A 17,786-nucleotide genomic window follows, 5' to 3' on the forward strand; every position below is an offset into this window, starting at 1 on the left:
GTCGGCGTGCGCGGTGACGTCGGGCAGCAAGGGAATGGGGACGCCACCGGCGCTGAGCTTCCACCGCCCCAGCGCGCACATGTCGGGAGGCGCTGGGACTTTGGCCTCGAACAGCAGGTAGGCTTCCTACTCGTGCAACGAGCGGCGGCCGAAGCCATTGGCCGCCACCCCATTGCCGAGGAACCTCTCGCCCATCATCGCAGCCAGGCACATGGAGAGAGGGGAGGAACGTCGGCGGTGCACGGGGAGAGAGAGAGCTGTGGGCGGGATGCGGCCATAGGCGAGGGGAGGCGTTGCTTATATAGCGGTCGGGGGGGTGTGGGCGCCGTGTGTACGCGTGGCGGGAGGTGGTGCGTCGTCGTGCCACGCCACCCGCGCCGCCCGTAAGAAATCAATGGAAGGCTGACCGGTGGTAGCCTTGGCATTGATTCCCCGCGGGAAACCGAGACGATGAGGACGACGAGGCACGGGGGTCGCTGACTCGGCGGGCCCGCCATTCTTTTGTGCCAAAAACGATTGCACTGACGCCCCTGGGCGCTCCCCAACATGCCGGATTCGGTCTGGGTCCGCCGACGCCAGTTTCGACCCAAACCGGCAAAAAACAGGCTTCTAGGGGTGCGACTGGACCGATTTTTGAGCGCGGCCGCTAAAAATCACTTGGGGAAGGCCTGTTGGAGGCGCGGCTGGAGATGCTCTTAGACTGATTGTTGAGGACATGCCTCTTTGGAGTCCCGGGCTTAGAGCATCTCCAGCCGTTGGCCCCCCAGGGGGCGCCTAAAATCGCCGCCTGGGGGTGAGCCGACGTAAAAATTGGGCCTGGGGGCGAGTTGGTCCCCAGCCGCCGGTCCCAGGGCCGCCCCCAGGCGCGTTTGAAAATAAAATTTGTTTAGCAAAGTTCGGCACAGTTCGACGAAGTTCGGCGAAACACGATAAATTTCGGCAAACTTGGGCATATATTAGACGTGTTCGCCGGTTTTCATTACATAGGAAAATAGATAACTAATAAACTAAAAGAGAAACTGGCTGAACGCCGAGTAGTCGCCGTCGTCGCCGCCATCGTCGCCGGACTTCTCCTCCTTGACGCGGCCGTCCCTGGTGGACCCCTGACCGGCGTCGCCAACGCGGGCTGGTGGCGGTGGCGCGTCGTCGTCGTCGCTGTCGCAGATGACGACGACCCCGCCTTCGTCGCGGCCGCGTCGGCGCTCCGCGAAGAGGCGCAGGGCGGCGCACTGGCGCTCCTTCGCCTTCTCCATCGCTATGGAGTCCCTGCGCGCCCATTCCAGGGCCGCGTCGTCGTCGAGCTCCGTCTTCACCGGCGCGGTCGGCTCCTTCTTCACCGGCGCGAGCCCCGGCTCCGTCTTTGGCTTGACGAAGCGCGGAGGAGGAGCCGACGAGGAGGCGCGCCGGCCGCCCTCGTTGATGACGATGTCGGCGCTGCGAGTGCGCCGACCGAGCGGCGTCTCCGCCGCGGGCTCGGCCTTGACGCCGAGCAGGGCCGGGGCACCGGAGGAGTGCGAGGAAGATCGAGAGGAGAAAGAAGAGGAGGAGGACCCGAACCTCCTTGGCGCCTATGGCCCGACGCGTCGGTGGTGCGCCGGTGTAATTCCCTCGATGCGACTATATCTCCCACGTGTCGAGGCACGACTTAGAGGCATAATCGCATTGAAGGCATATGTCGCAAGTGAGGTAATCTTCACACAACCCATGTAATATAATAAAGGAAAGAGATACATAGTTGGCTTACAATCGCCACTTCACCCAATTACATGAATAAAGCATTACATCAATCAGATACAATCAAGGCCCGACTACAGAGCCAAAATAAAAGAAGAACCCCAAATGCGACAAAAGGTCCCCGATCGACCCCAACTGGGGTCCACTACTGATCAACTAGAACGAAACACCACAAAGGACAAGATCTGCATCGAGCTCCTCCTGAGCTTGGTTGCGTCATCTGCACGGACTCATTGGCACCTGCAAGCTGGTTTTGGAAGTATCTGTGAGCCACGGGGACTCAGCAATCTCGCACCCTCGCGATCAAGACTATTTAAGCTTATGGGTATGGTAAAAGGTATGAGGTGGAGCTGCAGCAAGCGACTAGCAAGTATGGTGGCTAACTTATTCGTAAAAGAGAGCGAGAAGAGGATGTTGGGGAACGTAGTAATTTCAAAAAATTTCCTACGCACACGCAAGATCATGGTGATGCATAGCAACGAGAGGGGAGAGTATGATCTACATACCTAGTAGATCGACAACGGAAGCGTTTGGTTGATGTAGTCGTACGTCTTCCCGGCCCGACCGATCAAGCACCGAAACTACGGCACCTCCGAGTACTAGCACATGTTCAGCTCGATGACGATCCGCGGACTCCGATCCAGCAAAGTGTCGGGGAAGAGTTTCGTCAGCACGACGGCGTGGTGACGATCTTGATGTACTACTGCAGCAGGGCTTCGCCTAAACTCCGCTACAATATTATCGAGGACTTTGGTGGAAGGGGGCACCGCACACGGCTAAGGAATAGATCACGTGGATCAACTTGTGTGTCTCTGGGGTGCCCCTGCCTCCGTATATAAAGGACTAAGGGGGGGGAGGCTGGCCGGCCAAGGAGGGTGCGCTAGGAGAGTCCTACTCCCTCTGGGAATAGGATTCCCCCCCCCCCAATCCTAGTTGGAATAGGATTGGCGGAGGGGGAAAAGAGAGGGGGGGGCCGGCCACCTCTCCTTGTCCTAATAGGACTAGGGGAGGGGGGAGGCGCGCGGCCCATCTTGGGCTGCCCCTTCTCTTTTCCACTAAAGCCCACTAAGGCCCATATAGCTCCCGGGGGGGTTCCGGTAACCTCCCGGTACTCCGGTAAAATCCCGATTTCACCCGGAACACTTCCGATATCCAAACATAGGCTTCCAATATATCAATCTTTATGTCTCGACCATTTCGAGACTCCTCGTCATGTCCGTGATCACATCCGGGACTCTGGACAACCTTCAGTACATCAAAATGCATAAACTCATAATATAACTGTCATCGTAACCTTAAGCGTGCGGACCCTACGGGTTCGAGAACAATGTAGACATGACCGAGACACGTCTCCGGTCAATAACCAATAGCGGGACCTGGATGCCCATATTGGCTCCTACATATTCTACGAAGATCTTTATCGGTCAGACTGCATAACAACGTACGTCATTCCCTTTGTCATCGGTATGTTACTTGCCCGAGATTCGATCGTCGGTATTCCAAATACCTAGTTCAATCTCGTTACTGGAAAGTCTCTTTACTCGTTCTGTAATACATCATCCCGCAACTTACTTATTAGTTGCAATGCTTGCAAGGCTTTAAGTGATGTGCATTACCGAGAGGGCCCAGAGATACCTCTCTGACAATCGGAGTGACAAAACCTAATCTCGAAATACGCCAACCCAACATGTACCTTTGGAGACACCTGTAGTACTCCTTTATAATCACCCAGTTACGTTGTGACGTTTGGTAGCACCCAAAGTGTTCCTTCGGTAAATGGGAGTTGCATAATCTCATAGTTATAGGAACATGTATAAGTCATGAAGAAAGCAATAGCAACATACTAAACGATCGGGTGCTAAGCTAATGAAATGGGTCATGTCAATCAGATCATTCACTTAATGATGTGATCCCGTTAATCAAATAACAACTCCTTGTTTATGGTTAGGAAACATAACCATCTTTGATTAACGAGCTAGTCAAGTAGAGGCATACTAGCGACACTTTGTTTGTCTATGTATTCACACATGTATTATGTTTCCGGTTAATACAATTCTAGCATGAATAATAAACATTTATCATGAAATAAGGAAATAAATAATAACTTTACTATTGCCTCTAGGGCATATTTCCTTCAGTCTCCCACTTGCACTAGAGTCAATAATCTAGTTCACACCGCCATGTGATTTAACAGCAATTGTTCACATCACCATGTGATTAACACCCATAGTTCACATCGATATGTAACCAACACTCAAAGGGTTTTACTAGAGTCAGTAATCTAGTTCACATCGTTTATGTGATTAACACCCAAAGAGTACTAAGGTGTGATCATGTTTTGCTTGTGAGATAATATTAGTCAACGGGTCTGTCACACACAGATCCGTAAGTATTTTGCGAATTCTATGTCTACAATGCTCTGCACGGAGCTACTCTAGCTAATTGCTCCCACTTTCAATATGTATCTAGATCGAGACTTAGAGTCATCCAGATCTGTGTCAAAACTTGCATCGACGTAACCTTTTACGATGAATCTTTTTGTCACCTCCATGATTGAGAAATATTTCCTTATTCCACTAAGGATAATTTTGACTGCTGTCCAGTGATCTACTCTTAGATCACTATTGTACTCCCTTGCTCAACATAGTGTAGGGTATACAATAGATCTGGCACACAACATGGCATACTTTATAGAACCTATGTCTGAGGCATGGGAAATGACTTTCATTCTCTTTCTATCTTCTGCCGTGGTCGGGCTTTGAGTCTTACTCAATTTCATACCTTGTAACACAGCCAAGAACTATTTCTTTGACTGTTCCATTTTTGAACTACTTCAAAATATTGTCAAGGTATGTACTCATTGAAAAAACTTATCAAGCGTCTTGATCTATCTCTATAGATTTTGATGCTTAATATGTAAGCAGCTTCATCGAGGTTTTCTTTGAAAAATTCCTTTCAAACACTCCTGTATGCTTTGCAGAATAATTCTACATTATTTCCGATTAACAATATGTCATACACATATACTTATCAGAAATGTTGTAGTGCTCCCACTCACTTTCTTGTAAATACAGACTTCACCGCAAGTCTGTATAAAACTATATGCTTTGATCAACTTATCAAAGCGTATATTCCAACTCCGAGATTCTTGCACCAGTCCATAGATGGATCACTGGAGCTTGCATATTTAGTTAACACCTTTAGGATCGACAAAACCTTCTAGTTGCATCGTATACAACTCTTCTTTAGTAAATCCATTAAGGAATGCAATTTTGTTTATCCATTTGCCAGATTTCATAAAATGCGGCAATTGCTAACATGATTCGGACAGACTTAAGCATAGATACGAGTGAGAAAATTTCATCGTAGTCAACGCCTTGAACTTGTCGAAAACCTTTTGCGACAATTCTAGCTTTGTAGATAGTAACACTACTATCAGCGTCCGTCTTCCTCTTGAAAATCCATTTATTTTCTATGGCTTGCCGATCATCGGGCAAATCCATCAAAGTCCATACTTTGTTCTCATATATGGATCATATCTCAGATTTCATGGCCTCAAACCATTTCGCGGAATCTGGGCTCATCATCGCTTCCTCATAGTTCGCAAGTTCGTCATGGTCTAGTAACATGACTTCCAGAACAGGATTACCATACCACTCTGGTGCGGATCTTACTCTGGTTTACCTACGAGATTCGGTAGTAACTTGATCTGAAGTTACATGATCATCATCATTATCTTCCTCACTAATTGGTGTAGTAGTCACAAGAACAGATTTCTGTGATGAACTACTTTCCAATAAGGGAGAAGGTACAATTACCTTATCAAGTTTTCTACTTTCCTCCCACTCACTTCTTTCGAGAGAAACTCCTTCTCTAGAAAGTTTCCGAATTTAGCAACAAAAGTCTTGCCTTCGGATCTATGATAGAAGGTGTATCCAATAGTTTCCTTTGGATATCCTATGAAGACACATTTCTCCGATTTGGGTTTGAGCTTATCAGGTTGAAACTTTTTCACATAAGTATTGCAACCTCAAACTTTAAGAAACAACAACTTAGGTTTCTTGCCAAACCACAGTTCATAAGGCGTCGCTTCAACGGATTTTGATGGTGCCCTATTTAACGTGAATGCAGCTGTCTCTAATGCATAACCCCAAAACGATAGTGGTAGATCGGTAAGAGACATTATAGATCGCACCATATCTAATAAAGTACGGTTATGACGTTCGGACACACCATTACATTGTGGTGTTCCAGGTGGCGTGAGTAGTGAAACTATTTCACATTGTTTTTTAACTGAAAGCCAAACTCGTAACTCAAATACTCTTCTCTACGATTAGATCGTAGAAACTTTATTTTCTTGTTACGATGATTTTCAACTTCACTCTGAAATTCCTTGAACTTTTCAAATGTTTTAGACTTATGTTTCATTAAGTAGATATACCCATATCTGCTTAAATCATCTATGAAGGTGAGAAAATAACGATATCCGCCACGAGCCTCAATATTCATCGGACCACATACATCTGTATGTATGATTTCCAACAAATCTGTTGCTCTCTCCATAGTACCGGAGAACGGTGTTTTGGTCATCTTGCCTATGAGGCATGGTTCGCAAGCATCAACTGATTCATAATCAAGTGTTTCCAAAAGCCCATCAGCATGGAGTTTCTTCAAGCGCTTTACACCAATATGACCTAAACGGCAGTGCCACAAATAAGTTGCACTATCATTATTAACTTTGCATCTTTTGGTTTCAATATTATGATTATGTGTATCACTACGATCGAGATCCAACGAACTATTTTCATTGGGTGTGTAACCATATAAGGTTTTATTCATGTAAACAGAACAACAATTTATTCTCTTACTTAAATGAATAATCGCATTGCAATAAACATGATCAAATCATATTCATGCTGAACGCAAACACCAAATAACACTTATTTAGGTTCAACACTAATCCCGAAATTATAGGGAGTGTGCGATGATGATCATAACAATCTTAGAACCACTTCCAACACACATCGTCACTTCACCCTTAACTAGTCTCTGTTTATTCTGCAACTCCCATTTCTAGTTACTAATCCTAGCAACTGAACTAGTATCAAATACTGAGGGGTTGCTATAAACACTAGTAAAGTACACATCAATAAGATGTATATCAAATATACTTATGTTCGCTTTGCCATCCTTCTTATCCGCCAATCACTTGGGGTAGTTCCGCTTCTAGTGACCAGTCCCTTTGCAGTAGAAGCACTTTGTCTCAGGCTTAGGACCAGACTTGGGCTTCTTCACTTGAGCAGCAACTTGCTTGCCGTTCTTCTTGAAGTTCCCCTTCTTCCCTTTGCCCTTTTCTTGAAACTAGTGGTCTTGTTAACCATCAACACTTGATGTTTTTCTTGATTTCTACCTTCGTCGATTTCAGCATCACGAAGAGCTTGGGAATTATTTTGTCATCCCTTGCATATTATAGTTCATCACGAAGTTCTACTAACTTGGTGATGGTGACTAGAGAATTCTGTCAATCACTATCTTATCTGGAAGATTAACTCCCACTTGATATAAGCGATTGTAGTACTCAGACAATCTGGGCACATGCTCACTAGTTGAGCGATTCTCCTCCATCTTTTAGCTATAGAACTTGTTGGAGACTTCATATCTCTCAACTCAGGTATTTGCTTGAAATATTAGCTTCAACTCCTGGAACATCTCATATGCTCCATGACGTTCAAAACGTCTTTGAAGTCCCGATTCTAAGCCATTAAGCATGGTGCACTAAACTATCAAGTAGTCATCATATTGAGCTAGCCAAACGTTCATAACGTCTGCATCTGCTCCTGCAATAGGTCCGTCACCTAGCGGTGCATCAAGGACATAATTCTTCTGTGCAGCAATGAGGATAAACCTCAGATTATGGATCCAATCCGCATCATTGCTACTAACATCTTTCAACACAATTTTCTCTAGGAACATATCAAAATAAACACAGGTAAGCAACAACGCGAGCTATTGATCTATAACATAATTTACAAAGTACTACCAGGACTAAGTTCATGATAAATTTAAGTTCAATTTAATCATATTACTTAAGAACTTCCCACTTAGATAGACATCCCTCTAATCCTCTAAGTGATCACGTGATCCAAATCAACTAAACCATGTCCGATCATCACGTGAGATGGAGTAGTTTCATTGGTGAACATCACTATGTTGATCATGTCTACTATATGATTCACGCTCGACCTTTCGGTCTCCGTGTTCCGAGGCCATATCTGTATATGCTTGGCTCGTCAAGTATAACCTGAGTATTCCGCGTGTGCAACTGTTTTGACCCGTTGTATTTGAAAGTAGAGCCTATCACACCCGATCATTACGTGGTGTCTCAGCACGAAGAACTTTCGCAATGGTGCATACTCAGGGAGAACACTTCTTGATAATTTAGTGAGAGATCATCTTATAATGCTACCGTCAATCAAAGCAAGATAAGATGCATAAAAGGATAAACATCACATGCAATCAATATAAGTGATATGATATGGCCATCATCATCTTGTGCTTGTGATCTCCATCTCCGAAGCACCGTCGTGATCACCATCGTCATCGGCGTGACACCTTGATCTCCATCGTAGCATCGTTGTCGTCTCGCCAAGCTTATGCTTCCACGACTATCGCTACCGTTTAGTGATAAAGTAAAGCATTACATCGCGATTGCATTGCATACAATAAAGCAACAACCATATGGCTCCTGCCGGTTGCCGATAACTCGGTTACAAAACATGATCATCTCATACAATAAAATTCAGCATCATGCCTTGACCATATCACATCACAACATGCCCTGCAAAAACAAGTTAGACGTCCTCTACTTTGTTGTTGCAAGTTTTACGTGGCTGCTACGGGCTTAAGTAAGAACCAATCTCACCTACGCATCAAAACCACAACGATAGTTTGTCAATTTGACTCTGTTTTAACCTTCGCAAGGACCGGGCGTAGCCATACTCGGTTCAACTAAAGTTGGAGAAACTGTCACCCACAAGCCACCTCTGTGCAAAGCACGTCGGGAGAGCCGGTCTCGCGTAAGCGTACGCGTAATGTCGGTCTGGGCCGCTTCATCCAACAATACCGCCTAACGAAAGTATGACATGCTGGTAGGCAGTATGACTTATATCGCCCACAACTCACTTGCGTTCTACTCGTGCATATAACATCAACATATAAAACCTAGGCTCGGATGCCACTATTGGGGAACGTAGTAATTTCAAAAAATTTCCTACGCACACGCAAGATCATGGTGATGCATAGCAACGAGAGGGGAGAGTATGATCTACATACCTAGTAGATCGACAACGGAAGCGTTTGGTTGATGTAGTCGTACGTCTTCACGGCCCAACCGATCAAGCACCGAAACTACGACACCTCCGGGTACTAGCACACGTTCAGCTCGATGACGATCCCCGGACTCCGATCCAGCAAAGTGTCGGGGAAGAGTTTCATCAGCACGACAGCGTGGTGATGATCTTGATGTACTACTGCAGCAGGGCTTCGCCTAAACTCCGCTACAATATTATCGAGGACTTTGGTGGAAGGGGGCACCGCACACGGCTAAGGAATAGATCATGTGGATCAACTTGTGTGTCTCTGGGGTGCCCCTGCCTCCGTATATAAAGGACTAAGGGGGGAGGCTGGCCGGCCAAGGAGGGTGCGCCAGGAGAGTCCTACTCCCTCTGGGAGTAGGATTCCCCCCCCCCCCAATCCTAGTTGGAATAGGATTCGCGGAGGGGGAAAAGAGAGAGGGGGGGCCGGCCACCTCTCCTTGTCCTAATAGGACTAGGGGAGGGGGGAGGTGCGCGGCCCATCTTGGGCTGCCCCTTCTCTTTTCCACTAAAGCCCACTAAGGCCCATATAGCTCCCAGGGGGGTTCCGGTAACCTCCCGGTACTCCGGTAAAATCCCGATTTCACACGGAACACTTTCGATATCCAAACATAGGCTTCCAATATATCAAACTTTATGTCTCGACCATTTCGAGACTCCTCGTCATGTCCGTGATCACATCCGGGACTCCGAACAACCTTCGGTACATCAAAATGCATAAACTCATAAGATAACTGTCATCGTAACCTTAAGCGTGCGGACCCTACGGGTTCGAGAACAATGTAGACATGACCGAGACACGTCTCCGGTCAATAACCAATAGCGGGACCTGGATGCCCATATTGGCTCCTACATATTGTACGAAGATCTTTATCGGTCAGACCGCATAACAACATACGTCGTTCCCTTTGTCATCGGTATGTTACTTGCCCGAGATTCGATCGTCGGTATTCCAAATACCTAGTTCAATCTCGTTACTGGCAAGTCTCTTTACTCGTTCTATAATACATCATCCCGCAACTTACTTATTAGTTGCAATGCTTGCAAGGCTTTAAGTGATGTGCATTACCGAGAGGGCCCAGAGATACCTCTCCGACAATCGGAGTGACAAAACCTAATCTCGAAATACGCCAACCCAACATGTACCTTTGGAGACACCTGTAGTACTCCTTTATAATCACCCAGTTACGTTGTGACGTTTGGTAGCACCCAAAGTGTTCCTCCGGTAAACGGGAGTTGCATAATCTCATAGTTATAGGAACATGTATAAGTCATGAAGAAAGCAATAGCAACATACTAAACGATCGGGTGCTAAGCTAATGAAATGAGTCATGTCAATCAGATCATTCACTTAATGATGTGATCCCGTTAATCAAATAACAACTCCTTGTTTATGGTTAGGAAACATAACCATCTTTGATTAACGAGCTAGTCAAGTAGAGGCATACTAGCGACACTTTGTTTGTCTATGTATTCACACATGTATTACGTTTCCGGTTAATACAATTCTAGCATGAATAATAAACATTTATCATGAAATAAGGAAATAAATAATAACTTTACTATTGCCTCTAGGGCATATTTCCTTCAGAGGAGGCAAAGCGCGTGCGAGAAACTAGAGAGCAACCTGCGCAAACATTACTCCAACAACGTGTCCACTTCCCGGACTTTGCCAAGAAGAGGCCATCATGGTAACACACTCAGTTGATTCATTTTAATTAATTAAGGTTCAAGTTATCTACAACCGGACATTAACAAAATCCCATCTGCCAATAACCGCGGGCACGGCTTTCGAAAGTTCAAATCCCTGCAGGGTGTCCCAACTTAGCCCATGACAAGCTCTCACGGTCAAAGAAGGAATAGACCTCCACCCGAGACATTCCGATCAGACTTGGTATCCCGGTACAACAAGACATTTCGACAGGGTAAAACTAAACCAGCAACACCGCCCGAATGTGCCGACAAATCCCGATAGGATCTGCACATATCTCTTTCTCAGGGCACACTCAGATGAGCGCTCCATACAACTAAAACCAAACCTCGAGTTTCCCCGAGGGGGCGCTGCACAGGACTCTAGTTTGGACCAACACTCAGAGGAGCACTGGCCCGGGGGGGGGGGGGGTAAAATAATGATGACCCTCAGGAGCGTGACTCCCAAGGGAAAAGAAAAGGCTAGGTGGCAAATGGTAAAACCAATGTTGGGCATTGCTGGAAGAGCTTTACTTAAGCCGAACTTTCAAGGGGTTCCCATAATAGCCCAACCGTGTAAGGGACGCAAAATCCGGGAACATAACACCGATATGACGGAAACTAGGGCGGCAAGAGTGGAACAAAACACCAGGCATAAGGCCGAGCATTTCACCCTTAACCAAGTATATAGATGCATTAAGATAGCAAGATAATATAATGATATCCCAACAAGTAAATAAATGTTCCAACAAGGAACGACCTCCAATCTTCACCTGCAACTAGCAACGCTATAAGAGGGGCTGAGCAAAGCGGTAACATAGCCAATCAACGGTTTGCTAGGACAATGGTGGGTTAGAGGTTTGACATGGCAATTTGGGAGGCTTCCAAGCAAGTGGTAGGCATCGTAGCAATGGCATAGCAAAAGAGCGAGCAAACTACCATAGCAAAGATAGTAGTGATTTCGAGGGTATGGTCATCTTGCCTGCACAGTTGTCAGAGTTGACTGGATCCTCAAAAGCAAACTCAACGGGCTCCTCATTAGCGAACTCATCTCCCGGCTCTACCCAAACAAGACAAACAAGCAACAAGGATATAATCAACCACGTGCAAACTCAAACAACACGATGCAAAGATGATATGCTATGCGGGATGCAAAATGCAAGATATGACAGGAAATTCATGAAGCTAGCCTCAACTTGGAATTCCAAGGGTGCCACTGGAAAGATGAGATGAAATCGCTTGAAAACGATATAAAGAACGCCGGAATCGGAGTAATTGTTTGGAAATGGCAAGCGATTCAAAAATGACACCGGTCTGCGATTTACAGCAAGTAGGCATCTAAATGCAATGAGATGAACATGCTACATCACCCAAACATGACAACAAAATACATGGCAGGAATGCACACAAGATGTTTAACAAAAGTCTAGCACTGAGATACGGCCAAATCATCCATTAACAGGTTCAAACAAGCATGGCAAAAATGCAAATGACAAACAGATCTCAGACTTAGTGAAATTAACACTTGTCTGGAATTTCAGATCATATAGCCCTCTTCGGAGCAACAAAACAACATGCTACAGGACCTGAACATGACAAAGAAAGACATGGCATGGAGCTACTCAACAAGCTTAACAAAAGTCCCTTAGTGACCTTGAGCCAAAAGGAATCACCAAATATACTAACAAGCACACGAACATAGCAAAAACATAAACAGTTTCAGACTTAGTGAAAAACTGGGACATGCTGAAACATAACTCACGAAGGCATGTTTACGAGCTCGATGCACTCACCACGGTGCAAGTCATGGCAAGACAAGCATACATCCCTTAAGAAGGCACAAAATTCAAGCTAGAAATGGCAAGAACAATGGCATAGCATGCACGGATCAACTATAATAACATCGGCAAAATCTCAAACAAGTTGACGATCTGCCCAGATTCGCAACGAAGCAAAAGTAGAGGTCGATTGACTCGAGCTAGGGTGCTCCAAAATTGCAAACAAAGACATGGATGGATAGAGCACTACAAGGTTAACAAAACTCCCTTACTGAACATCCTCAAAAGAGGCACGGATCACTAGGAAACAGCATGAACATACAGCATCATGAGATAAACAATCCCAGGACTTAGTGAAATCACTAAGTCCCTGAAAACAGAATTAGCAAGTGCACCACTTTGCAAGCTTGCACAAGTCACCACACACATCCCAAAAATACATGGGTTGCACCTCTGGAAAGATGGCAAAACCCTTAACAAAACATATGTAGAACTCACGGGCATAGCATGCACACAATAATCATGGCAAAAATGACAAAAGTGCTAAACGGAGTAACATATCTGACAATTAACTCAAGTATCCCTCTTCTAACAGCATTTCGGACATCAAGATGAGCTCAAATGAAAATGATGCAATGGAATGAAAGGATGTACTCTCTGAGATGAACATTTTGATATGCTATATGCATGAATCGGAGCAACGGATGCAAAGTTACGGAGCCGCGAACATGGGCACTTAGATCTGAAAATTTCTGGGACTTAGAAGAAATTTACCCCGCGGAAAAAGTCAACGGCGGACGGGGATATCCAGGACGAGGAGATCCGGGCGGCGCGGGGATGTTTGGTTGGCGGGACTGGTGGATCTGGTCCCGGTTGGCGCGGATGACGAGGACGGCGGATCTCGCCGGAGACGGCGGGGACGGCGGCCGGAGTGGAAGAAGATGGCCGGAGAGGGGCGGGGCGGCGCATCCGGGGCCGGCGAGGTATGGGGCGGCGCGGGTCGCGCCGGCGGACAGGGCGGCGTCGGAGCGCGGATTCCGGGGCGAGTGCCTCGGGCGCGGCGAGGTTCGGCGGCCGGAGCCAGGCCGGCGCGGCGGCGTTGCCTGGCGGCGGCGGAGGCGGGCGGCGTCGGGCAGCCGGGCGGCGGTGGAGGCGGGTGGCGTCGGGCAGCCGGGCGGCGTAGGCGGCGGGGAGCAGCGGGCGCGGGCCTCGCGCAGGCGGCGGCGGAGAAGATCGGGCCCGGCGGGCCTGCCTTGGGCCCGCAAGGCCGCGGCGGCGCGGGGAGAGAGAGGAGGCGGGGCGCGTGACGTGGCAGCGCGGGATAGGTGGAGGGAGGCGGCGGCGCTGAGGTGGCACGCTCCCATTGGCCGGGCGACGTGGCGGCGGGTGGTGGACACGTCCGGCGTGGCGTGGACGCGTCCGGCGGCGCGAGAGGAGGAGTTTTAGGGTTTCATCCGCGAAATTTCGGAGGGTTGCACATATTTATAGGTAGAGGGAGTTAGGAGAGTCCAAATGAAGTGCGGTTTTCGGCCACGCGATCATGATCGAACGCTCTAGATGACGGAGCAGAGTTAGGTGGGTTTTGGGCCAAATTGGAGGGGTGTTGGGCTGCAACACACACGAGGCCTTTTCGGTCCCTCGGTTAACCGTTGGAGTATCAAACGAAGTCCAAATGGTACGAAACTTGACAGGCGGTCTACCGGTAGTAAACCAAGGCCGCATGGCAAGTCTCGGTCCAATCCGGAAAAGTTTAATCCCCACACATGAAAGAAAGGTAGAAATGACCACCGGAGGAGAACGAAGCGCCGGATTGCAAAACAGACAACGGGGAAAATGCTCGGATGCATGAGATGAACATGTATGCCAATGAAATGCACATGATGACATGATATGCAATGCATGACACACAAGCAATGACAACACAACAACAGCGAAAAACTCAAAGACACCTGGCACATCGGTCTTGGGGCGTTACAACACTCCACCACTACGAGAGGATCTCGTCCCGAGATCTAGAATGGCACCGGAGGGACAACGGAAGAGAAAGAGAAGAGGTAAAACTAAGTTGCTTCTTTGACAAACGAGTGAAACCAAAGAAACCTTGAAAAGGTTAAGCCATTTCGAGAAAAGAATACAACGACGATGAACGAAGTTGAAAACACTCCGTAAGAAAAGAGGGACAAGAACATTGCGAAAACCTTGAGGTTGAAGGGAAGATATATATTGAAAACACGCCGGTTAAGGAAGGGGATCAATGTAGACCAAATTCGAACAACACTCAAGTTGAGAAAGGATACAAGACTTGATAAGGAGAAAAGGATTTGAGCAAAGGGGCACAACACTCCGGTTAAAAACAAGATAGAGAGGGAAAGAATGGTACAATTTGGGCAGCACTTCGACTGAAAAAGGAAGGAACTGAACATGATCTTGACAAACAAGATGATGGGTGAAAAGAACAACATCGCAATGCCTCCGGAAGAAAAGAATAGAAGATAGATAATTGAAATAAAAGAATGGGGGAAAAATGCCATCTTATGCCACAAAAGAGCTTGAGAAGGCATCCTTAGGAGACGGGTCGAGCGGAATTGTTGGAACACCAACAATGAAAAGAATACGCTTGATATGGTCTTATGGAATACATCTCAAATTATGAGGTGATAACCTGCCACTCACGGGAAAGAATTGTATTGATATGAACAAGGAGATGAGAAACTTATTTCACCGGGAGGATAAATGAAGAACTTGGGTCATTTATAAGCACCATTAAAGCAACAATCCTTAGGGAAGGCTTTAGGTGAAATATACCCCAAGATAACTCCAATGAAGAGATAGATGGATTTAAAATACCTCATTCTAAACAATGTGTGAATCATGAAGCCTGAACTCAAATTATCAAAATGACATAATACCACCTCCAAAGATACGGAAGAAAGAATTGCACTCCGGATTACAATATGAAAAAAGCTTGAGCTCCTCTGAAAAGAATGTTGATGAACGCTTCGAGAAGGAATTAAATCCTTTATGAACCATCATGTAGAAACTTCATGAGAACTCCGGTAATAAAAGAAATGATAAATCGAAATGGAGGATGAAAAGAATAAGGTTGACTCCTTGCAATGATTTATATGAATCTCCGTGGTGATGTAATTTCGAGAGCTAGGAACTCCGGGAAAAGAAAGATGAGCTATTAAACCCAAGAATTTTGATGAACCTCCGGAATAAGGAATTAAATCACTTGGACGAAACAAGAGTAAGAATTACATTATGCTTATCCTTCACCAATTTAAATTGATGACAATCAACGGATTTGGCATATTACTTATTCTCATAGAAAAGGATTTGATATGATAATGAATGAATAGAAATCTTGAACGAACCACCGTAAGAATTAAAAAGAACGATTAAAACATGAAGACACACCGGGAAGAATTAGCAATTAAACGAAGATGCTTGAGAGAATTTAGATACATGAGAACAAAGAGATCACTTGAATGAAACACCGGTAAGATTTAGAGAACCATAGCTGAAAGCTGAGAATGAATAAATTCTGAGATGATGGACTCCGGAGAAACAAACTGAAAAGAATCTTGAATTGCTCCGGATGGGTGAAAAAAATTCTCACGATCAAAACAATTACGAGAGGATGGCAACAAACTAGAATCACAAATCTTGAAGAGAATGGAGCAAGATTAAAGAGAAACTCTTCTTTGGTCTTCAAAAGATGAGAATGACAACAAGAAACACCACCAAGAATCGTTTAGGTACTCCGGAAGAATCAAAACAAAGAGGTTGAACCAACGATGAAAAGAATTTGGAAGATCTTGGAGAAGACATTTGACTGATGATAACTCATTCTTACGTTAAACTTTAAAAGGAATTTAGGATAGCTCTAGGAAATAAGAAGAGTCAGGTAAGATCCTGGGAAAAGACCTGTGGGTTAGGGCCCACTCAAAAGAAGCACCGTTGAAATGATTTAAGAGAGAGGTTGCAACGGTTGAATTAAATGACTTGAATGAGATAACAACCTCGAAAGAGCTTGAACGAATGCAGAGTGGAAACACGAATCTTCGAGATATCTTGAGCACTCCGGAACAATTAAATGGCGAGAAGTGAATGAATATGAGGTGCACCGGCATGAGAAGATATTTGAAACAAGGAAAAAGATATGATCAACACCGAAAGCTTGAATTGGTTCCACCGGAGAAGAAAAGAATGAAGAATGACGAACTAGTAGAACATCTCCTTGAGAACCACCGGGTAAGAATATTGATGAAAAAGAATGGAGTGACTTCACATGAGTTGAATGGATACCCGATGAAGAAATCTGGGTCCTCGAAGAAACAAAAAGGGAGGGAGGGTGGGAAAAAGAAAGACAACTTGGAGATGGATGAAACGAACGCCGTTGAGAGAGCTGATACTTGATCTTGCAGATGTTGAAATGATCGGATCCACTTGAGGAGAGACACACCGGTTGAAAAGAAATTGAAATGAGAAACTCGATGATCGAGAAGGATTAGTATTCACATCGGAGTATGAGAACACCACTTAGGAAAGATATGGAATCAACATTTGACATTGAAGCAACTCCAATACCATAACTCAAAAACAACAACAAAGGGTTGGCTTGCAGAATAAGCCAGAACAAACATATGATAGAGATTTCGTCCGAAGTTTTCGTGGTGGGGCCTACACGGGCTCAATCGTACAACACCATCATGTACAAGGCAGTGCACATGACATACGAAGCGTCCCCGAGTCGGCATAGCCAAGGACTCTTTAAGACACAACGAGACCACTGTAAAACCGACCGTGAATAGGCGGACCACTAGATGTCGAACCCCAATTTCATATCATACATCTGTCGGAAAGATATCCTACGAGCTACTTGAATTCCCACCTATGAAACTCCCGAACCTTTCCGGTTATGCAATCAAGTTTTGGGGATACAGGGGAAGCATAATATCTCACCCAAAACTAACAAATCCTACATCCAGCTGTATCCATCCTTCAACACATAACCAAGAAACCTTCGGAAATCATCTACCTCAACCTTCGAAAAGCATCCGTTATACAAGTTATGGCGATACTCCCGAACTCCCGCCCCAGTACTGGGTGGCGTCGAGGTTATCTCACCAACGAACTGCATAAAAGAGATTTTCGATGTCGGCGTACTAAACTCAGGTATTCCAGAACTGCAACGATAAAATTATGA

This window comes from Triticum aestivum, chromosome 6A (assembly GCF_018294505.1).
Source record: "Triticum aestivum cultivar Chinese Spring chromosome 6A, IWGSC CS RefSeq v2.1, whole genome shotgun sequence".
Taxonomy (NCBI): Eukaryota; Viridiplantae; Streptophyta; class Magnoliopsida; order Poales; family Poaceae; genus Triticum; species Triticum aestivum.